We start from the raw sequence: 24,863 nt of genomic DNA on the forward strand, positions 1-24,863 counted from the left end.
CCTGTTCAACTTGTTAGCACAAATATAATCATCCAATCGTGTGGCAGCAGCACAATGCACAATGCACTGAATGTGTTGACTGAAGGTCAAGAATCAGAATGGGGAAGAAATGGGATGTAACTGACTGTGAACATGACATCGTTGTTGGTGCCTGACGGTTACAGAGAAGTGTTTGCTAAAGAGAGAAAATATCTAGTGAGGGGCAGTTCTCTGGGTAAAAAACACCTTGTTAATAACAGAGGTCAGAGGAGAAAGCCGGGGAATGATAAAAACAAAACAAAACAACAGAAACACATTTAACTGCTGATTACTTCTGACTTCAGCAGCAGAAAAGCACAGTGGGTGCAACTCCTGTCACTTTATTAGATATCCTTAGTTCCTAATAAAATGGCCAGTGAGTGTATACAACCGTAGTGACTTTTGGGTTTATCTTTTCTTTTCTTTTCTTTTCTTTAAGAGAGGGTTTTTAGGAATCATTTTTAAGTCATCACCTTCAGGTAAATCATGCAGTTTACTTGTAATTTTTAAATGATTATTTTTTTTAATTATGCAATATATAAGTCTTAACAATAAATAAATACATTCATAAAAAAAACTAGTTTAGACAAAGAAATAAAAATAATGATAATAAAAACAAACATAATGTCATGTGATCTGTGTCAGCCAATGGGAGGAGAAATGACCTTTGAACCTGACACCTGCCACTTCCGGTGAGTCAGAACGCACTTTTTCCGGAACTTTACCGAGTGTCACAGTGGATCGTTTTAATCCGGAAAACATGTGTCCACATGAGCGGCCAAAACCTGAGCACTGAGAGGAACTGTGAAGGCGAGACGAAGTAAGACGAAGTGTATGTGCATGTGAAGCGGAGCTGCCGGCCATACAACGACGACACATGTGGAGGCCAACGCATGCTACAACAAAAACACACAGTACTTTATATATATATATATTTATAAACGTTTAGAAACTGGTGAGCATATCGCTGACACGGTCCGTCACGTGTGTGAGAAGTGAGCTGCAGTCGTGTCTTGTCATCCGCGATGGAAAAACTATTTGAGGAGCAGATGCTAGCAGTGGCGACTTTCTTACTAGGAACTTGTGCAATAAACGCTGAACAATGAAGGACCATGGACAGCGACACAACTCAACCACAACAACCGAGGCAGGCTTCTGACGTCTTCATGGTAAGTGCACGAGTGTGTTTTTCCTCTCCATTTAGAACACAGAGCATTCCGGCTGCTTTTTACCATTACTAGGTTTAAACATACAGTATTTATAGAGGCGAGAAGAGTGAGAGTGTCTTATATCCTTGTTTTCAGACAATCTGATGAAAAACAACAAATACTTTCACTTACTATATAAACACACCTGAGCAAAAAAGTACTCAAATTGTTAAAATCATATTAAATTTGTTAAATTCACTTCAAAAGAAAAGAAAAAAAACGGGCCATTTTGTGAGGTCCGCACAATTATTGCTACTTTATATCACTACGTAAATGTATATAAGATGAATCATAACTTTGACTCAACAACACATAAGAAGATGAAAAAAAATATCATAATGCATTTTTAAAGCCTGAATATGTGACCTATAAATCCACCCCCAGGATGTCCATATAAGGAGTTGTGTATTATTCCCACGGCAATTTACCATGGATGCACCTGTGACGCAGATCCATGCTGTGTGAGCACTAAGGGTTAATGACTTTCTGGCTGTTCGTTGGTTAGTGGTGGTGTTCTTCAAGACATGTGGTGGTAAATGGCAGCAATGGTTTTGTACTGCGGTCAAACTAATTTTTCTGTGGTTTTTACTCCCTCCTTACTAGGGCTGTAAAGTCCCAGTCGACTGGTTGATTTATGAGTCGATACGTTCTGGTTCTCGTTCTCAAATTCTGATTGGTTGACTTTTTGCCATGTTAATTTCATACAATCTATGGTTAATTTGATTTCATCTGGAGGAATGCACCGAGTGCTAATGGGGGTGTTTTCAGAGCACCCCGTTTCACCGGTTAACAGCGTGTCTTCAGAGAACACCCCCCTCGTTTTCAGTATTTTGGATTAGCCCAACCCACAAGCGATAAAAGTACGTCCGGTGGTTTTATTTAATTTTGAACTTTTCATTTTAGGCTATAGTCAGTCGTCCTGTGACATCCATGTCAAAGACCTCGTGTGGCAGCGTTTTACAAAAGTAGATTGTGGGTGAAAAAAGTTTTAGAGACATTTCTAGTCAAAGTCCCTTATTCACACCTTTTAATAGAAAATCAGTTTGAGATGACATGAAAACGACATTCTCAGTCAGGTCAGTTCTGACCAGGACTGACTAGGTTGTGTTCAGGACATCTATGACTACTAACATATTGTAAATCAGACATGTTTACTGTACAGTTGAGATTTTTTTGTTAAAATTCAAATTTTTTTAAGCAGAAAATGATCAACTTTAAGAAAAAACTTACCCCTAACCTAACTTCAAATTTCTCTTAAACTGCACAGTCAAAACTTGGAATATTGCTGTGCATGCAAACAGTCATTGGAGGATGTACCTGCATGTGTTGGAGGTGCAGCGTGGCTATCGACACATTTATGAAAAACCGTATGTTTCACAGCACAGTCACTGAAACATTGTGCACATTTTTTTTCTTTCTTTCAAATTATTTTGCTGCAAAACAGAAGGACTGCAGCTGGCATCATTTAAAACCTCCGTTCCAGGTGTTCCTGGGGTTATATGAAACACAGTGGTCTGGGCACGGTGACCAGACTGCTGGAGGGAAGAGACTGAGCACAGTTGTCGTTACAGATAGTTGTTGATACACATATGTTGCATTTTGTTTTCTAAAACTGCACAGAGAACATGGTTTTTTTCTTACTCTCTGTCCTGCCATTTAAACTTCTCTTATGAATCCGTATTTTTTTTTAAAGCCATATCCAGATCTAGTAAATATGAACAACATCAAACCAATTTCACATTCAAATCTGTATAAACATATATGTGTATATGTATATATGTATATATATATATATATATATATTTATATATATATATATATATATATATATATATATATATATAATTAAATCTTTACTGGCTTTAATTTGCGTCTTTTCTCATCACTGTCAGATAAGACTGAAATCCAGACTCCATTAAATCCTCACAACGATTATTTATTCTATCATCTATAATATTTTGCTTGACTGGTTATTGAATACATGTCTGAATTCTAGCACTTTTGAAACCTCACTCTCATGTACTATAGAGAGCTGTTCATATTTCCATGTCATATCACTCTCATTGTCCTGTACTCCGTCTAAATACATAGGTGCGTTGACATTTTTGACTATACTAAGCTCTACTTCTACTTCTTCTGTGTTTCCCTGTGTTGTCTTACTGCTCTTCGGTTTTGGTCGGTTCTCCAATTTCACATTTTAGAACTCCCGATTTGTTGGTGAACAAGTCTATTATTATTTTAACTTTCGACTGTACTTGATTGACAGAGAGTCCGTTGCATAATCGCTGCATCCTGTTCCTCATTGTTGTCTTATTACCTTTATACAACCACATTGTTGGGCTGTTGATTCAGCTTTCACAACAACATTACTTAGGTGACACCACAATGTTTTTCTTATTCCAGGGTTGAAAACATCCGTGCATGTTTCTGATTCATCCTCAGTAAAAAAATAAATAAAAACAAGAGCTTCCTAACAGGCGCTATGAACCTGTATCTTTACTTGAGCAGTAAATGTGGTTACTGGAGTCACCTTCAGTGTGGACAGACGTCTGAAGAAATGTGTCAGAATACACAATGAGGGGCTGCAGACGAATTATTCACAGCTGAGTGCTGGAGGAGGCAAGGGAGTCTAATCAGCAGCCAAGACTGAGGTCGGCAACGAAGAACACACTCACACAAGCACCAAAGTGTCTTCTTTTTACTTAAATAGTATTATTTTTTAGGCATTACTTGCAGATGTAACTACAATACTGCACTGTCATTTGGAAGATATGGTCGTGTACAGTGTACTTTCCAGTGTCTGTAGTTTGTGCCACTGTTGCTGCATTGAGGGGGGGCATGTGTTGTGACTCTTTTCCCCATATTTAGAGATGGTAATTTGCACGTTAATTGTTTGAGTGAAAACCAGTTCAGCCGTTTTTGCAGCTTTCACGCTGAGTTTAGTTCAGACTCACATTTACACCGTGTCACATTTATATCTCTTCACCAGTTTCTACATCTTTGTGGTCCATAAAGCATTCGGTTATAACAAGCGCACACTTAACAACTGAATTAAATCAAATATGGGTTAGAAAGGAACAAATAGGCTTGTGGACATATGCGTCTTGTTAATTCCCCAATTCAATTAAAACCTCATTTAGCATGTCTCATGTAGCCTAATCTCTTTGTAAGAGATATGGATGACTAAAAGAGGGTTATACAGACAAATTCTCTCACTGAGCAGAAAGTGATGACGTCCTTTAGCTATAGAGCTTATGAATAAGTGACTCAGCCGTACTGTGGGTATTGGCAATAAATCTTCACTCGGATTTACTGTTTCATGAACAGAGAATCTGGCTGTCAAGGCTTTTCCTTTGAAAATTCAATTAAAACATCCGAGTTTGTGTTTGTCCATGCACAACACCAGAATGTTTTCAGGGACAGGGGAGGAAGCCGTGGGTGAGTCAAGTGTTTGCTCTGGGTCGGGAATTTGTTTTCCTAGAAATGAAAAGAAAATTGGTAAACAATTAGATTTATTACAGATCAGATTTTTTACCCCATTTTGACATAAAGTAACAAAGTGCAAATGGTTAAGGTGTTGATGACTGTCACAGGTTATCATTCTTGTATTGGTCACCATCTCTTATAATGGAGAAAACGTTCAAAATAAAAAAATATATATCTCTGTGAAAACTCTATTTGACATAGTCACTGAATACAGTGTGTTGTGATGCCACTCGCAGGCTTTCATCAGTGCTGTCGCTAAATACACCAGACTCCTCTGTTGAATATTGAGGTTTTAGACATTTCCGTGCTAAATGTTGGAGATTAACCCGGGTTTTCAGGATTGTTAAGTCTTTTTAACTGATCTACAGTGCAGCATTGTTCGGTTCGGTTCTTGCGCCTCTTGTGCCTGTGACAGCACTCTGACCAATCAGTGCACAGCACTCTGACGATGTTGCGCATGGTATTGCTTCAGCTTGCTTGGAACATGCCTGAGCAGGAACTGAAAAAGTACCAGGTACTATCGGTAATGGAAAAGCAAAATCACCATGCCATGCCCTGTCGAGGTGAGTAGCGCTCGCTAGTGGAAACGCGCCATATGTAAAATGCAGGTGACAAAGTGTTTAAACCATAGCGGAGGTCTGTGCTCTTCCAAATTCTTTTGTTCCATTCAAATCTTAAGAGAAATTGACTAACTTAACTCGCTAAGGTGTTGCTTTCACTTCACCTCCGTATCAGTTTTAAATAGAAATGTATCAGCCCGACAACGAGGTGATTAGTGAGCCTGCGTGTTGTGTACACACCCTCATTGATTGCAGATTTTCTACACATCATCTACGGCTCAGTAAACAGACAAAGTGCAGCCCTGTGTGAACATTATGAATCTGCAGATGGAGATTGATTAATACAGCTGTGCCATTAGCTCTGTCACGGGCAGATTTATTTGTGCGCGTTGTTTTTTTTTCCAGAGGTTATCAGTATTCCAGCACCAACCTGCTCGAGGTACAGTACGTCATAGATAATCAGTGAAATGATGTTGAGTGTTGCGACACGGAGAGGCAGTGACTCACAGTCTGGCTGATTTGGCTCATGAGAGCGCAGGATTTACAGTAGATTCCAAACCTGTAGGGTAAATGAGACTGTGAAAGTCCAAAGCTTCATTGCAGAGCCTCAGGTCAGCTGTGGTCTTTACTAAACTGCAGGATACACAAAGGTAAAATCAGTTTTGATGGTGACACAAAAACAAAGGCCCCGGGTCACATGACAGAACGGGGCAGCTCACTGAGAATCAAAAAAGGAGGAGGTATATTCTCTTGGAAAGTTGGAGGTGTGCTGTGCATTTTCAACAGATATATATATACTGTGCATTTCCTCCAGGACTTAGAATAAATGCATGCTTTTTTCTCTCTCTCTCTCTCTTACGACAAAGAAACAAAAAAACACAAGTGTGTTCTCTGGGGAACATGAATATCCTTGACAGTTTTTATGGAAATCCATCCACTAGTTTTTGTAATACAATAGGTTGGTCTACATTAGCCTGTTTTATGCAGATTTTCAATGTGCACCTACAGAAACTGAATGAAAACACAGAAATGTATAAAAAAAAAAAAAAATTGATAATCTTTGAATATTCCATGAGGGGTTTTACACTCAAGGGATTTGGAAAAGTTGTCACATTGTTATAAATGGGAAACTGGTGGAAAATTGGATGAGAAGAGACCTTAACATTCCTCCGCTTATATTTCAAGTAGCAAATATTACTACAATAATTGATGGGAAGCAGCAGTCAAATGTGCCCATGTATTAACAGCAACTGACACTCTTTATTTGCATCAAGGTGCACCTTTCACATTCTTCTTCTGTGGTGACCTGGGCTGCTTATAATATAAAATGTCAACATAATACAATATATACAGTAGAGATCTACACTCTATACAGTGCTGAATGGATGAGATGGTTGTATGCATGCAGTTTTTGTGATTATATTATTTGGAAAACCATGTTACTGCCAGTGGTAGAGTTGTGCGGCCTGACAATATCTCCAGACAGAGTACTGGGAATAACATCCTCCGCTTCTTAGCATTAAATCTCCTGCTAATATGACTAACATCTTGCACTTGAGTGAAATTTTGCTCAAAAACCTGGACTTTGACGGAAGCTATTTCCCTTTCAGTGGCTGAAACTGTGGCAACTGCTCTTATTGTCTAGCATTTTAGCAGCATGGCTCTCCATGACCATGCAATTTAGCTTATGTAGTCATTGTGTAGAGAGGGTGAATCGTAGAAACATCATGGCAACTTAGCACAAGCATGTAAGCATGTTAATGGCATGAATCTCAAAGCAGAATCTATAGCTTCCCATTATGCTGCTTCTATGTATTATTGTCACTGCTGGTTTGTCCAGTAAGTACTTGTTCAACTGTCAAATGTTTAATATTGACACGATTCTGCATATTTTATATTGCAGTTTTTTTTTTTTGCCATGCTTGTGAAAAATTCATGGTCTTACTCCAATAATCATGTTTTTCAGACACCAGCTCTTTACGCCTTAGTCGGCACAATAATGCTATTGAGAAATCTGGCTAAGAATAACGTGACTTGTTTTTTTTTTTGGGGGGGGGGGGGTTGTTTGGGTTTGTTTGTGTTAAAGCTGTTCCACTCTGCTCCTGCTCTGCTTCCAAAATCCTCATCCCATCGCAGGCAGAGGCAATTTTGGCTCCATTGTGCCGTGAAAAGCTGAACGGGCTAAATGAACAGGCCCAGAACAAGCCAAGTCATTTATATGGTTGAAACATGTAATAGTGTCAACCAAATTGACTGCTTAAATCAGCCTGTGTTGTCCTCTCATCTTGTTTGCCACCAGACCCGAAATGCACAGCAGGATATAAGCGCACATCTTTGTCTTTGTCTCAAATGCTTCTCTCACCAGTAGAGAGGCACATGAACGCTGACACGTGTGAGTGACAGAGAGGAGATTGGCAGTGTCTGTTAGAATCTGTTTAGAATAGGTTGTTAGGAGAGGCAGCGTTTTTTTGGCATCAGTGTCTGATGTGTTTTGTTTCCTCGTCGATCCCCTCCTGTCTGGCTCTTTGTGTGTTTGCAGAGGCTGCTTTGAAGACATGCTTCCTCATTACTGGCAGACATCTCTCAGTGGAGCTGCAGATGATGGGAGTCATTCACCTGACAGTGGTGTCACATGTCTCCTTTGTCTTTACCTTGTTCCCCACACTGATGCATCCTGGTTGTATTCAGACTCTGACTCCACGGTTTATGCTTAATGCGGCAGGTTTTGGAGTCAATTACTTGAAAGAGACATTAAAATGATGTACAGTTCAGCATTTTATATAATATACAAAACATGTTCTTTGTATTACATGTACCTTTTATTAATATATGCTTTGTTACATTAAATCAGAGGTGTCAAACTTGTGGTTTGCGGGCCACATGCTACCCCCCAATTGATTACACGGGGCCCACCACTTGGCTCACAACGGATCTATTTTGCATCATAAATATGTTATTTTTGTGAAGTATGCATCATTCCCTGTGAAAAACAAAGACTTTTACTTTGAAATTCTGTGAAATATGATCATAATATCTCATAATGCCAAAACTGTCGCTGAAAAGTTTTTGTTTTTTCCCCCACCTATTTTCTCTGGACATGTTTTGTTAACATGAAATTATATATATCCAAAAGTACTGGAGGGCATGTGATTGTATTCCCGGTAGTAAATCAATTTCTATTTCTATGTACATAATTAACCCTCATCAGACTGAAATGAGAATTAGGCACTTTCCTATTCAGCCGATGTTCTGTTTTCTCTGAATATGAAGAAGGAAATTAGTCTTCCAGGAGATAGAGATTATTGACACATACATAAAACCCATAATGCAAACGTACTGACATATCCTTCCTCCCTTAAGTATAGATTTTCTTATGAATTGCTGTACAGCCCAGCTGGAAGCGGGACAACCGAGGGAGCTTTTGAAGTTTAATTTATAATTTTCTCCATCTGACAAGTCTATGATTAAGACATAGGAGGTGTTCCTGCAGTACCTTTGCCATCGCTTGACATTTCAACCAAACCATAGGGGGGCGTGTTATGGGAACTGGCAGACTTCTGCAGAAGTGAATGAGCCTCTAGTGCTCTGTGTCTGGAACAAGAGGCGGTAGACTCTGTGCCGACTCTGCAGAGAGATACATTTAGGAGAGAAAATGTCAACTTCTGTTGTGTGCCAGATCTGAGAGTGAAGGTGAGGCTGGAGCAACGTCTCTTAGCTAAACATGCACAAACACATGAAAAACACCAAGGTTTTTAACAGTGTGTCACCCTACTTGCAAATTATGAAGAAGCTTCTTTTTATATTTTTCAGACTGTCACCCAAATTGCTTTAATCGTTTTTTTTTTTTAAAGCGCTGTCCTTTTCTTTTGTTCGTAAAGCAATCACAGTTATACTTCAAACTTGTTTTAATGAGTAAATAGTGTTTTAACACTTTAGATTAGGGAACACATATTCACCATTAATTAGCTGCTTATTAGCATGCAAATTAGTAACATATTGGCTCTTAACTCGTCATTATTAAGTACATATTACTTAATACTTCTCCATGGCCTTATTATACAACCAGTAAGCCATTAACTAAGAGTTTTCCTAAATAACCTTAGAGTTAGTAGTAGTAGAAGTAAGATGTACTTAATGACTTATTAAGAGCCAATATGTTACTAATTTGCATTCTAATAAACAACTCATTAATGGTGGATATGTGTTCCCTAATTTAAAGTGTTACCATGTTTTTTGTGTGATATTTGTAGGGATGGACATGAATATTCAATCATTTCTTTATTATATTATTTAATCCATCCATTCTCTACCACTTTATCCTCCACATGAGGGTCACGTATAAAAGGTTAATCAGTTAATGTGACTAATCATTAGTAGGTAGTTTTTCACTTTTAAACCTGAGATATTGTACTTTATTGTGCTTTAATTCTTATTATTCTAATCTAGAGGCAGGAGGTGGATTTCCTCTGTGACCGCTCAGAGCGGTCAAAGTGACATTCATGTCAAAACACCCAGTAACATATGTGTTATTGTGTGATCTCAACAATAAAACCTATCTGAAATTTGCAGTTTTAATACAATGCAACCATCCATTATCTACCGCTTTCTCCTCCACATCAGGTGACACGTGGGCGCTGGTGCCAATCCCAGCCGACACGGAGCAAAAAGCAGGGTACACAGCCAGCACAGGTTGCCAGCTTCAGTGCAGGGCCAACATTATAGAGACAAACAATCATTTACTCTCACATTCACACACTATGAAATAACAATTTAATTGAATTCAAATTCTGATGGATCTAATCAATCAGTTGGCCCTCCTCAATACAACATTAGTACAATTACGAGATACAAATTAAAAGAACGCACAACATGGCTTGAATGAGGACAAGCTCGTCACTATAGCAACATGTGACAGGATTTATTCCCACATGCAGCTTTTCAGCCCATTGATTCATTTAATGGAATATTAGCATAAAAACCGTGAAAGTGTCCTTGAATGAAATTAAAGGGTGTGACACATGGCCAAATTTGTTTTTCCTCTATGATTAGAAATTGCGGCCTCACGAAAAATTATGATTAGCAATTTTTTTTCTCGCCGTATCACACCACAGATTATTCATCCAAGGCTTTTGGTTGCTTGTATGGTTGTATGCTCACACGGCTCCAGAGAAAGCATGTTTTCTTCCCTCTGCATGTCCTCCAGGCTTTTCATGTGATGGACAGGTAGGGGTTTATTAAAAGTCTTTATAGATTGTTGGTGCTTCCCTGTCTATCTGTTTGTCCATCTGTAAATCTATTGGACAGGACATCCAGTATACTACATCCCCCCCCCACTGTGTCTGTAATGTACTCAAAGGAATTTGAAGTCTGCAGGGGCCGATTAGCAGGGAATTTGACTAAGCTAATAAATCAATTTTAATGAACCTCTGTGCACCCAGACCCCTCCTGTTTGCCACACTCAGTGGTTTCACTCTTGTCGTCTTAAAATGCCGTTTAAAAAAAACTAAATGCAAGTGAGATGCTTCCGACAGAATGTCCAACCCCAATCCCCATCCCAACTCCTACCCCCTTCATCAGCATCATCTGATATAAGTGCAAGAGGAGCAAGATATTATTAATGATTTCAAGCAAATTATGAAAGAGATGCACATTGTGAAAGCTTTTGTAAGCCTATCCTTTGATCATACATTGGTGGGTACACACACACACACACACCCACACACACACACACACACACACACACACACACACACACTCAAATTAGCAGAAAAGTTTATTAAATGGATTTCTTTCATTTGCCTCCAAGGCTGTTTGCATTATCACTGGCTTGATAACGTCGAGCCTTTTATGTGTTCTCCCAAATGTTCATCACAGCGTGTGAAATGACAACAAATGAAAGGACGACGGAACACAGTGGGGTGAAAAAGGAGAGGGAGGGAAAGTCAATGAAGTCTCTGGTGATTTGTGGTTTATGACACTTCATTGTTGGGACTTTACAGCATTTGTTCTTGTTCTATAGCAATAACCGGTGTCACAACCTTGACTATCCACCAACATCGAGATCAGTCCAATACTGTTGTTTTTACAATACTACGAAGCTGTTGACAGCACATTTTGTCCTGACGCCGTCACCACTTTGCCATTTCCAGCTACTTTAAAAACCCTAATGCTGCAAATGTGTAGCAAATATCCAAAATACGGAGTATCTGCTTTAGAGTCCTTTAGAAACCCCTTCTTTACCATGGACTTCTGTTCAAATCCTTACTCCAGACTCCTAGATGCAGGAGCGTTGGACACTTTATCTTCTCCACACACGCATTAACACATGCCCAGTGCACTTCCACTGTCCCAGAAACCCTGAAAGACTAAGAAAGACAGCACTGGAGAGGATATGCCCTACCATTCAACTCAATACACGTCACAAGTTTGACACTGTTTTCCCACGGGGAGATGTACTGCACAGGGCTGCACCATATATTGTGCTGATGAAGCAGGATTAGAAGATATAACACTCACAGCTTTAGGTTTTTTTTTGTTATCTTGACTTTTGGCCCGCTTTCAACAGACATATGAAGGGAAACTAGTCTCTGTTCTGTCCCTAATGAATGTGTGCCCTATTGGATGCCATACCGATACACCATCAAAGAGAATGATCATCAGCACACCATGCTTCATTTACTTCCTCATTTCTCTTTCTTATATTCTCTTTGCTCCCCCCGGTTGCTCGCACCCTCTTGTTCTTTCCTCCTCTTCTCCTCTGCCTCATGAGGAGCCGTCCTTATTGCAGCTGCATTAGGACCCACTGTAATCTGTGTGGCACGGTGAAATGGGACCTTCAATGGCTTTTTCTCGTTTCCTGGCTGAGAGGGCCATGTAACGTACTAATGGATTCAGTGGCTGCTGCCTGAGCCCCAGGTAGAGCGAGCAGCATCGGGTCACACAGCTGTGACTATCACAGCCAAACAAGTGGAGCCTCCCTGAAATCTTTTCATAGTTGCAGCAAGACTGGTATTACAGCCTCCCAGGTGAGGGATCAGAGCCCTCTTTGCTGCATGTCGGTGTGCTGTAGATAACGTGCAATCTGACATAAAACTACTAAGAACTTGTATATTATCAGTAGCGACGAGCGATGTTTTTACAGTTACAAAAAAAACAAACTACTTCTACAGGTTAAACTGTATTTAGTGTGACCTAGCCCTACATTTGAACAATATCACCACCATGGTAAAAAAACCACTGGTAAAACCTGTGTTTGTCCGACCATCTCATGTCGACTAAGGTTTATTCAAGACATGTTTTAGCATTACGGACACATTTTGTAAGAGGAAAAGTCATCTACACCTTTCAGTATTATTGTGTTGTATTTGATGCTCTTCAGAGTAACTACCAAGTAAATAATATAGCTAAAATTGTACAAATTATAAAGTAGCCTAAAATGAAAAGACCCTTGTAAATCACAATCGATTCCAAATTGTACTTGAATGATAATGTACTTTTCCCCACTGATGCTTAAAAGTCCAGATAGAGATAATATAAAACTAAGATAATGTGAAAATGGGCTCAAAATCTTCAGCTGAAAATATGAAGAGTGAATGGCAGCAGTTTCTCAGTTCTGCTGATGTTGTTCATGACGTCGTGGAGTCTAAGTGAGATTACGAAACCTGATGTGCAGTTAGTGCTGTCATGAAAGATTCAAGTCATTCTGAACTCAGTGTGAGCTTCATCTCACAGAGGCATTTGGAGCAGTTTTGTAACATGAACTGAATTTGATTTGATTTGGAAAATTTGGAGCAAGGTTCTGCAAGTGCAGACCTTGCTCCAAATTAGGGATGCACCGATTGATCGGCCGGTGACCGGAATTAACCCATTTTCACGTGATCGGCCATTAGTAGTTAGTTCAGGCTCCGGATAGCAAGTTAGTTCAGAGAGTCGACAGATCAACAAGGATCATTACGTCTCGGCACCATGGATAAGCGTTGACAGTGAGCGCTTGTTTAGCCTGGCTGAGAAAAGAATCAGACTAAATGGAGACAAGGCAGAAATGCTTCTGTTTTAAAAGAAAAACTTGCCTTTGATGTACAAGTGATTGCCTTTGTGTTTTGAGAAATATCTTTATTCTGCCAGGCTATATTTATTTGAATTGTATTCGTTATTTATTCATTGTTTTATTGCCATTACCTGGTTCTTACATCTGTTTTCATAGAAGTTTACTTTTCCAAAAATTAAGTTGAAAAGAATGGTCACTGCACTATTAAGATGTGTGCACCTTAAGTTAGTCTTGAAGAATGTATCTGTTAACCCGTTCCATTTCTTTTAACAGACATTACATGATTTTTAATTTTATATTAAAGAAGAGATAGAAAATAAATCTCTGTGTGCTGTTAAGTGGTTTGAAAAAAATAAATCGGAATCGGCTAATATCGGTATCAGCAGGTCAAACTCCATGAATAACGGGTCATCGGTGCATCTCTACTCCAAATGTAGCCCAGTCGTAAGCACATAACTATCTCATTAAATAGCTGGTGTAACGTGAGCTAGATAGTAGTAGTAGACTTGTTCAACCATGGCACAATATGTGTGGGACACACGATTAAATGTTCTTCTGTCTTTCTCCCATATTGCCACTGGAAAGTAAATAGAGCAGATTTCCGCCACCTAAAAATAATCATTAAGGGAACATATAGGCAGTCACTGTCAGTAGAAAAACAGATACAGCAGGATGACAGGAAGTGGGCTGAGCAAACAAAAAGAGAAAATCACATTTATGTCTTAAAAAAATCACAATATTTTCCCAAATTGTCATTAGATTGTATTCGCAAGCTGTCAAATGTGATCTGCTACACGACAAACAAACAAAACTGGCAACAAAGAACATATGGAACACGTATTGTCATTGTGTGAGTGTGGGTGTGGCCATCACTAGAATAGGAAATGTCTTTGAGAGTGATGATAGATGATGAAGCTGGCTTTGACGCTGTTACCGTCTGAAAATGCTTTCTGAGAGAAAAGTGTCCTTTTAGCTTAACAGCTCCTGCAAAAGTCCTTCATCACCTTTTAAAGGACTGAGGGAAAACATCATTAGACGTCGGAGCTGGATTTCTGCCCGACTCTGTGACCTTGGAACATCCTCAAACCTCCAGCGCTGGTAGCTACCGATGCATGTATAACACCATTTTTATAGTTCTTTGACTACTCTTAAAAAGTGTCCACACTATTTTAACTTGCCCCTAAAGCACTTTGCTGACCACATGCGGTGCTGAGAATGAAATGGTATTCTGGCAACCAGGGGCAGCGAGACACACTTGATAGAGACTCGCTTAGCAAATCAGAAGTTATTCTTCCCTTTTGACTTGGATTTCTTTTCCATTTTCACAGACGACTGCAAATTGAGCCACTGGGGCTCTTTTCTTTTATCTGGCCGACATTGTAAGAGGCTTCCAGCTGCAAGTGTTTTTAGATTTTTTCATTGACTTAGAGAGATAAACACGCAAGACTATGAAAAAATGTCATTATTCAATAATTAAACTACTGAATATGAGATATCCATACATTTATGGTATCCAGTAGAAATATTCTGTATGATTAGATTTCTTCGGTGATAAGTGGAAAATGCGGAACTATGTTTAGATGTGTGTGGATTACAAAATGTGACTTTTAAAACAGCCGTAAACAAAATTCCAAGATCTGTTTTCACATAGTCCAACTGTCAAATAATGTCAGTAAAACCAAGCAAAATAAACTAAAATGAAGATTGTTATGAGCAGTGGGAGTGGAGGCAGCGATCCCTCAAGGTGACTTCAAAGTAATCCTCACCGAACATGTTTCTCCGCTGCTGAGAGACCAGTGTTCTCTAATTTATCTCAATTAATGAATGACCTTTAGCCATTATTCTACTTTAAAAATGAGTCCTCTCCCTTTGACTGGCTGTACAATGAAAACTGACACAGTAGTTTGCCTCATCGACCTACCCCATCGCCTTTTGTCTCGAGGAAGGAGCAACTCTCAGAGAGAGAGAGAGAGAGGAAAGAGAGCTGATCTTTTACCAATGCTGTCTTTTGTGTTTTCATGGTCCACAGACCCTGTGGGATATGTATGAGCCTCATTAGGGATATGAACCCTGATTTGTATTTCAAACCCTCTCCACAGTGTGAGGAGAAAAAATCAAATTTATTTCTTACTTTTGATCATAGCCCTCAGCATTTCCCTGCTCATGGCAAATTCTCTGCATGTTTATAATTTTGAGGTTTCTCCTTTTCATTTCAATGTGCTCATTGATAGACGCCAACACGAACGCTGTCCTGAATGTCAATGAAATATCTGTTCATTCAACACGTGAGTAACAATGTGATATGTGATCTTGCGTGTCTGTTGTGCAGAGTGTTTTACCTTCAACCTTGAGATTACACACTATTATAATACTATAATACTATAAACATAGTGTGCCCTAAGAATTAATAATGTACAAATCTTAGTAACAAGGATATCAGCCAGCCTTTTATCACTCACTGTACTCTGATAATTATGATTTACAAAGAATTGGGCTCAGACTTATTTGAAAGTTATTTTATTGTGCTTTATATTTTCATCTATTCATCTTCATGTTTAAGTCACCTTTAAATGCAGCTCAGTTTACATAAAAGTCACATAAAATGTGCAACTCGTGAACTTAATCTGATGCCTTTGTGAACATATGGAGGTGTGAACTAGTCGAGGAAAGGAAATGAAACTCTAAAGGATGAGAGCAGACATACTCTAAGAATAGGATCTAGTAAATGTAACTGGTTTAAAAACACAGTGACTGACAACTAACAGTATATGATGAATATTTTTTTATAGACAGGTAGCATGGTATGTGTGTTCTAGGTATTACTCATGTTATGGGGACCTACATCGGTTTGTACAGTTGCACATCAAAGCCACCATGTGGTTATTACGGTAATTCCATTTGCTTGGTTGCAGTAAGCCGCAGAATCAGCGTCTTTGTCACCACCCTGGTGACAAAGACGCTGACACCCTGGAGAGAGTTGGAAGACCACCTGAACATAGTTTCCAATTTTTGGCCTGTTTTTTCACACATTGAGAGACAAATGTTATCATAAATGATAATGAGATATTTACCGTTCATATTTCAAATTTATCACGAAAAATCTGTTGTTCATGTACAAGATTTAGATTTAGAAGAAGATTTTAGGAGATAAGATTTAGGTCCTTTTATGGTTAAATTAAACAAAAAATAGTCCAGATAGACATTTTGAGGCTTTATGTATTAAAGGATGAGTTTAAGGTTAGAGTTAGGGTTAGGCCAATAGTTTGTAAGGTTAGGGTTAGTCATGGACAACAGCCTGTGTGTATGTGTCTGTCTTTATTTCCACTTTTATTTGGAGACTCTGCTTTGAGGACAGGAGTAAATAGTAGTTTCTCTCTGTATGTTGGTGCTGTGATGGAGGCTGGTGACCTGTACCGAGGGTAATCTGCCTCTCGTCCAGTGTCGGCTTGGATTGGCTCGGGCTTCCTCCATGACCCTCAAAGGATAAACAGTGTAGATGATGGATAACCTTAAAGCTGCAGTGAAACTCTGTGTTATTTGTTTTTCTTCTTGTTGATGTTATTATTCTGCCTCTGTTTGATCTGTGGACAGAAAAAACGTCGCATTATGTGTATGTGTAGGCTCTCTCAAACAAAGCTATCAGACCTGACTGAGGGAGTTTTCCTGTGTATGCAGGGGCAAGAGAGGGCAAAGGGCCGAAAAACAAGTTTTTTTTGAGCTGTAGAATTCACTTCTGAAACTTTTCGTCTTGCACGTCTTTGTGTCTCCAGTCTGTTTGCAGCTATATCTCACTTTATTACCTCAATGTCACTGTTGCCTCTGTCTGTCTTGACATCAAACACTGTTTGCATGCAGCGTGGCAATGTCACCGGGTGACACGAGATCTAAATAGATTTTAATCAGCAACGTGGGACCTCATGTGACAATGCAACAGACATGTTTGAATGCGCTGCAGTTTACAGCTCCTCTATAAAGTGCTAAAGGAACTTTCCACATTTCCTTTTAAATGTGTGTCAGAGAGGAAGAAAGGGACTGAATATTAAAACATCGAGATCCTTTTAAATGCTTTGCCTTAATGAATCCGTTTTAAGGATGTGTCTCTCAGTTAATATATACCCTTTAGTCCTTGAATGGGATATTTCTTTCTTATACCCACAGCTACTGTGCGTTTTGGATTACCTCTGTATTATCATGAGAGGCTGGTCAGTCAGGGATAAAGAGCGGGTTGAGAAACATCATAAGCCCATTGTGATGTGTATGTTGTCCATATCAGCATACATTTAAAGCAATTCACTGAGCTGCCTTGACAGCTAAAACCTATTTGTGAAAAGACATTTCTACTGCTTTCAGAGAACTAATCCTGCAACACCAGCTCATAGTGGTTTCTATTTTTTTTTCTCCCTCTCTCTCTCTGTGCTTCAAAATACAGACCTGGATTCCAGAATTGAAAAAGAGCAAATGGAAGCCTCTGGGTGGACATTTTGTTCAGCCCTGCCGCTGATTCATTTTAGTGCATTTGCAGGAAGTTCAGTTTGACAGTAACTTTTGATTGAATACAATTTTTCGAGCAGGTTTCTCCATTTCCTTTCTCCCTTTGAAGCCCTTTTCTCTCCCTGCTCACCCTCCTGAACTCATTTTTACTCCCGTGTTTTCTTTGTGACATTTAAACCTCACCTCTTTCATCCATTAATTCATTTTATTATATTGCGTGGTAATATATTTGCCCTTTTCCCGTCGCCCCCTCGCTCTGTCATTAATTTTCACCCTCTCTATATCTCCGAGCATGCGAGATCATTCCACAACACGTGCTATACGATTCTCCATGCAGCATATGTTGCCGGTGCACTATTTCCACATTTATTGTGCATGAATTCAGGAGCCATTGGCTATAGGATATCAGTCACACTGCTACAATGTAAGGCGACTGCTGCCAGTTCCACAAAAATCTCTCCCAGAAAGATTTTGTTTTTCTTAAAACATATTTGTTTCCTGAACTGTCACTAGAGATACACTTCTTTTTTTTTTTACCCTTTTCCCAGCAGAGATCTTCTTTTTCTGTTGTGGTTTGCACAGTGGAATGTGGGTAATGTCAGTATTTGACAACATTTTATTATTTAGTCTGTCTGAATGTCTGCAGTACAAACAGAGAATGTGAATCGGTTAAAAAAGTATTTGACAAATTTGAAATATATTGGTACATTGTGTGAGTGCTTGGTGGACTGAATCACATAGTGGGAAAAAATGGTCCAAAACAGTGTACAAATCAGTATTTGTGACCAAAGTCCAGACACTGCAGCATAATCATCTGCAATTTTCCATATGAATATGCACAAGTTTGAAAATATGCAATAGATGTTATTTATCTGTAGAGTTGAAGGACACCTGCAGACTTGTGCTGTCAGTGAGTTGTTTCTTCTCCATGCATCACTACAATGCTCCACATCACTTGCAGCAGAAGTTCACTGAGCTGCAACACCAGCAGCTCCCTTTCATGAACTTTAATCAGCAGCTGGGGAGAAAAAAAACAAACAAAACAGTCTCTTGTCAGGGGAAGCGCAGACATGCAAGACCTTGTCTGTTATAAACATGAAGAAGAACCACTTGAAGTTGAGATTGACTGATTCCCCATCTACTTGACATTTTGTGGTGTCACCACCGCGGCTCTCAAACCCGACCTGATGCGTTTACTGCAGTCGAGATCCCACGTTCACACACACACACATCTCATTAGTCGCAGACATCTTAAAATAACTGCTAGTTTCTGATTGTTGAGATCCATCTGTGTCACTGATGAGCTAACTGATGTCCTTTGTTATAGAAGTACATCGAGGCTAGTATTGTTTTTTTTGAGTGCTGATTATTTCAGCAGTTTTTAATTGGATGCTGGTATTTGATGTTTTTGTTTCCTGCAGATATTTGATTCATAATCCTTTTGTGCACCTTCATTTATATCTTATCTGAAACTAATTGAATTTTGAACAGAAGCTACAGGCTAGTTGAATTGATTTATATTGATTCAAGGACCATGTTATGGCACTGAATATGGCTATTTAGAGCTTGCTTCAGTTTTCCTTCCACAGCAACATGGTGCTGTGATAGCAGTGATATACCAGTTTAACCCAGAGAGAGAGACTACAATGACAGCTTGAGCCACTCTGAAAGGACATAAATCAGTCACTCACATGCACAAGTGTAAAGTGGCAAATTCAGACCCTACTGTCTGTCCTCTCTCGACCTCCACCTCTTAGAGGCAATAATGAACCCTGGACGCTTCCTGCCTCCATTCTCTAAGAGCAGACTCACAGGCTACTAAACTGACAAAGTTATGTTTTGTTTTTGCGTCTCTGTTCCCTGCTCACAAAGTCTTAAATGTGTTCATATTTTTCTTCATTTATGAAATCTGATTTTCTATTCTTTTAACCCATGAGTCCACTCTGTGGCCTGTTGTAACTTTATTCTCTTGCAGGGTGTCTCTGCTGTCTGCATGAAAAAAATGCTTAGGGTTAGGGTTTGTTGATTCATAAAAGAGGAATTTATGGAAATAAGGATAACTGGTAATGACACCTACACACATCTTATATATATGCATATATGTGTATGTGTATATTCTGCATGTATATATATATATATATATATGCAGAATATTTGGTTCTGCAGAATATTTTTATAGATTTAAAGTTTAATCAGCCCTCCAGTATTTCACATACAGTTTTGTGATTATTAGGGATGTGTATTGCTGCTCATTTCGTGATCAATTCAGTTAAGATTCACAAGATCACCAGCTGATTAAATTATAGATTTGACTTGATTTGATTCCATATTGACTTAGCAATATCTCAGTTTCCATTCCAGTTTTGCTTGGTTATGAAGGTGCTCACAGATGAAATGCTGCAAATTGTGCCAAAATAGTACATTTAATGCACTTTTTATTTAATACAACCATGCCGAGCACTTCTCTAGTACAGTCGTAGGTTATAATTTGAAGTATAACATTAATCCTTAGCACATGGAGCATTTCGGCTGCTTCTTTTCCATTACTATGTTTAAACATACAGTATATACACAGGCTATAAGAATGTGCAATTTAGAGTGTCTTATATCCTTTTTTCCAGCACAATCTAGGCTATCTGATAAAAAATACATTCATTTTCACCTACTATATACTATAAAGAAAAATGTGTCTAATTATTGCTACTTAATTTGCTACTCACTACTAAAAATGCGATATGAAACAACACATAAGTAGACAAAAAAATCCAACAAGTTTTTTTAAAGCCTGAATATGTAACATATAAACACACAGGATGTCCATATAAGGAGTTGTGTGTTATTCCCACGGCAATTTACCATGGGCGCTCATGGTTATAAAACAGTTGAAAAGAAAAAAAAAATCCAGTCTAAAAACTCATTGAACACTTTAAAGTAATAAACAACTTGTCCTGTGAGCAGAGCTTGACCTGCGTCCATCCCCATCAGAAGAAGACGACAGTGAATGTTGTTCTTAGGTGACAATTGGGGACATAAACAAAGAAAAGTGTCCTCCAGAGAAGACAATCATGACACCAAAGCATCTGAAAAGCCGTGTGAGGAGGTATTTCTGCAAAAAGTAATGAAAAAAAACCTGCAGACTCAGCTGTTAGCCGTGTGACATTATCATGGTCATGTCATGATTGTGCAGAGGATACAGGAACTGGCATATATCAAATGACTGAGCAAGCTCTAACATGTCAATGAAAATTTCATACCACTACTACTTACTATAATATCCTCCGATACTGGCATTTGAATGTTGGGCTTGGACATAAATAGTTACCTGGTGAATCTTATGCTATGAATGTAAATCAGGACACGGATGTAAAAACATGTCTAACCTTGGATGTTCAACCGTGGACTAAAAACAACACTCAGAAGACAAAAAAAAACCCTTGTTGTGGCAGGTGTGAGTGTCTCCGCTCTCCGGCATCTGTGTGTGTGTGTGTGTGTGTGTGTGTGTGTGTGTCCTCATTCTAGCCGAACATGAGGCCACATGTCAACATTGTGTCAGCAGGTCATTTGTTCTACAGGGTGGAATAAGCTTTAAACTAGACATGTGGGCTCGATGCCCCATCTAACAAGCTGACAAGTGGCTGTAATGGCTACCTGCCTTCAATTGCCGAAAATGGCACCCTGACATGCTCCTGCAGCGTGTCCCCACACACCCACAGCTCTCAGAGCAATAGGAACTACACGGATGGTAGAAATGGAAATATAAGTGCATGGATGACCTAGAACCCCAAACATCCATGAAACCTCTAAGCCCTTGGAAGATAGGTTAACTTGTGAGCCGAGCAGAGCCTTAAGATACCTGCTGGAGCCAAATGTGCAGCAGGATTACACACTTTGCCTATCTAATCAGATAAGATACAGATAAAATAAACTAACTCTATTATCCCCAAGCTGCACAGCATCCTTAGTGGTAATATTAAGTCTCTCTGAAGCTCTTGCTTTAGGGAAGGCTTAAGAAATACATGCTAGAGTCCATGTTTACTGTGCTCTTCACTATACGCTGATGAGAATAACAATAATGTGACTATGACTGTGTGTTTCGGCACAAAAATGAGCGAGCACAGCGGGCAGGTCCATTAGTCCGTCTTTGTGTGGTTGCTGTCAATCTAGTCGATTGTTAAAAGGAAGATGATTAGGAGAGACAACGAGACAAGCAGCTGTCTGACAGACGTGGTGAACCTCGCTCTTAACACCAGACAGAGCTTCTTATGAGAAGACAAATGCTGCGAGATTAAACGATGTGCAGCAGTCTGAGAGTTATTGACAATTCACAAGGATTTGATTCTATTTTCCGAAATGTTGCCTGCATGGAAGAGTTCCACTATCAAATCCTAGGCAGATTTCGTCATTGGCATTAAATGTATCCTTGTCTATGAGAATGAATAATATGCAATAAACATCCAGAATGACAAAAGCTGCATTTGGCCTTTATTTTGACACAGTTATCATAATATATATGTATGTATATATATATATGTATGTATGTATGTATGTATGTATATATATATATGTATATATATATATGTGTATATATATATATATATATATATATACAGTATATATATGTATATATATGTGTATGTGTATATATATATATATATATATATATATATATATATATACACTGCTCAACAAAAATAAAGGGAACACTTAAAGAACACAATGTAACTCCAAGTCAATCACACTTCTGTGAAATTAAACTGTCCACTTAGGAAGCAACACTGATTGACAATCAATTTCACATGCGGTTGTGCAAATGGTATAGACAAAAGGTGGAAATTATAGGCAATTAGCAAGACACCTCCAATAAAGGAGTGGTTCTGCAGGTGGTGACCACAGACCACTTCTCAGTTCCTATGCTTTCTGGCTGATGTTTTGGTTACTTTTGAATGCTGGCGGTGCTTTCACTCTAGTAGTAGCATGAGACGGAGTCTAGAACCCACACAAGTGGCTCAGGTAGTGTAGCTCATCCAGGATGGCACATCAATGTGAGCTGTGGCAAGAAGGTTTGCTGTGTCTGTCAGCGTAGTGTCCAGAGCATGGAGGCGCTACCAGGAGACATGCCAGTACATCAGGAGACTTGGAGGAGGCCGTAGGAGGGCAACAACCGCGCAGCAGGACCGCTACCTCCGCCTTTGTGCAAGGAGGAACAGGAGGAGCACTGCCAGAGCCTTGCAAAATGACCTCTTGAACCCACTCAGCCTGTAGTGTGTTTTTCCACTTTCATTTTGAGTGCGACTCCAAATCCAGACCTCTATGGGTTAATACATTTGATTTCCATTGATCATTTTTGTATGATTTTGTTGTCAGCACATTCAACTATGTAAAGAACAAAGTATTTAATAAGAATATTTCATTAATTCAGATCTAGGATGTGTTATTTTAGTGTTCCCTTTATTTTTTTGAGCAGTGTATATACACACAAGCTATTAGCTGCAGGAAAAGCTCTCATCCTGATTCCTGCACGGATGAAAATCAGTTGTGGGCTCTTGTCAACGTGGGTGGTGAAAATCTACAGTAATGTTATTATTTGCTAAATAAAGAGACTGCATGTGGTGTCAAATATATATATGGAGGCACGGGCTGTAACATTAAAGCAAAAATTGGTCAAGTGTGGGCTGACTGGAGCGTTCCAATGCAAACTTTGCCAACTAATGGCATTAAAAGTTTTTGCTCTGAATGTGCACCTGTGAAGCAGTTTATTGCAGCATCACCCACCACGCTGCACCACAGTAATCAGTTTAATCGCCGCACAATCAAAATGAAAAATGTGTCCACTTTGTGAAAATGACACCAGCAGCATATAATTGAACCAAATGTAACCTAATGAACAGGCGTGGCATGTTTTATACATTGGCACAAACCTGTGAAAATTCTCTGGGATATGTTGAATCACGGTGATTTTAGCACATGCTAGTTCCCTAGCAACTAAACATTCATCGTCTTCTTTTCTTAATGAGTGGTGATCACTGCAGGACTGATGGATTAAAATCAGACACTATGTGGCCGTGGCACTTCAGAGGAACATTGAAGAACATATGTGTTCTGTATTCCTGACTAAAAATATACCTTTTTGAAATGTGTCGGCACCACTACCGCTACCAATCCCCTGACAGTCCTTCACCATATTTGAACATGGGTTGCTGCACAAAGATCAGTAGGAAAGAAAAAAAAGAAGAGCTGTCTGACCTGTCACAGTGTTGCTCCCTAGGGAATTCATTTAGTTTGTTCTTTTCTAGGTAAATCATGCACATGTGAGTGTTGAGGGTTTTGTAATAGAGGAGCCTGACAGTACTGTGTTTAAACATGGTGCAAAACTGTCATAAAGGATGCATTCACACCAGCCCTTCTTAATCGAACCGTAGTTTGTTTGCTTGGACTCTGATGCGCATCAAAGAAGCGAACTCTGGTCTGTCTAAAAACATAGGTCTCATTTGCCTCAGGTGAACCAAATGCAGGACTACAATGCAGGGCATTGTGGGTAAACACAACCAAAACATATGCGTGTATAGTCGAGCGATAGCTGGAAGGGATGGCTGAGTCCATTGTTGCAACGTATGTTCACATAAAACAAAATAAGAAACGCCAAGATTAATAGGATTTGACACAGCTCCATGTTTTGCTCTTATGTGGAGGAAACGGAAGCTCCTCTGCTGCATTAAACAACAGAGGAGCGAGTTTTCTTGTTCATTGTTTGACTCGTCTTCTCCTTCAGTCATTCTCGGAATGACATGCAGCGGAATATGTTATGCAAAAGGTTCGGCTTGTTTCATTAAAGTGCAGTCCCCAATCGTACTGATACAGCAGACTATTAGTGTGTGAAAACGACTTAAGTCACCTCAAACATTCACACCATAAAACAAATTGGTTATAGTAAAGCTACGGGGGTAGATTTAATGCCTTTTTAAAATGTCTTACAAAGGTGAAAGGAAAAGATACCGCTCACTTGTCTGTGCAGTAAAAATGTCACTGGAGCATAATCCTGGAAACTGTGGAGGG

At 39.2% G+C, this 24,863-nt stretch overlaps 1 long non-coding RNA gene across 1 annotated transcript in view; it reads left to right on the plus strand.

Moving 5' to 3' along the window:
- Positions 1-775: 775 nt before the first annotated feature.
- LOC131443252 (uncharacterized) overlaps positions 776-24,863 on the plus strand; it is a 145,156-nt gene continuing 121,068 nt past the window's right edge. Inside the window, exon 1 of the long non-coding RNA XR_009233588.1 lies at positions 776-1,187. This is a non-coding gene — a long non-coding RNA (uncharacterized LOC131443252). The remainder of the gene's footprint in view (positions 1,188-24,863) is intronic.

This window comes from Solea solea, chromosome 17 (assembly GCF_958295425.1).
Source record: "Solea solea chromosome 17, fSolSol10.1, whole genome shotgun sequence".
NCBI classification, from domain to species: Eukaryota; Metazoa; Chordata; class Actinopteri; order Pleuronectiformes; family Soleidae; genus Solea; species Solea solea.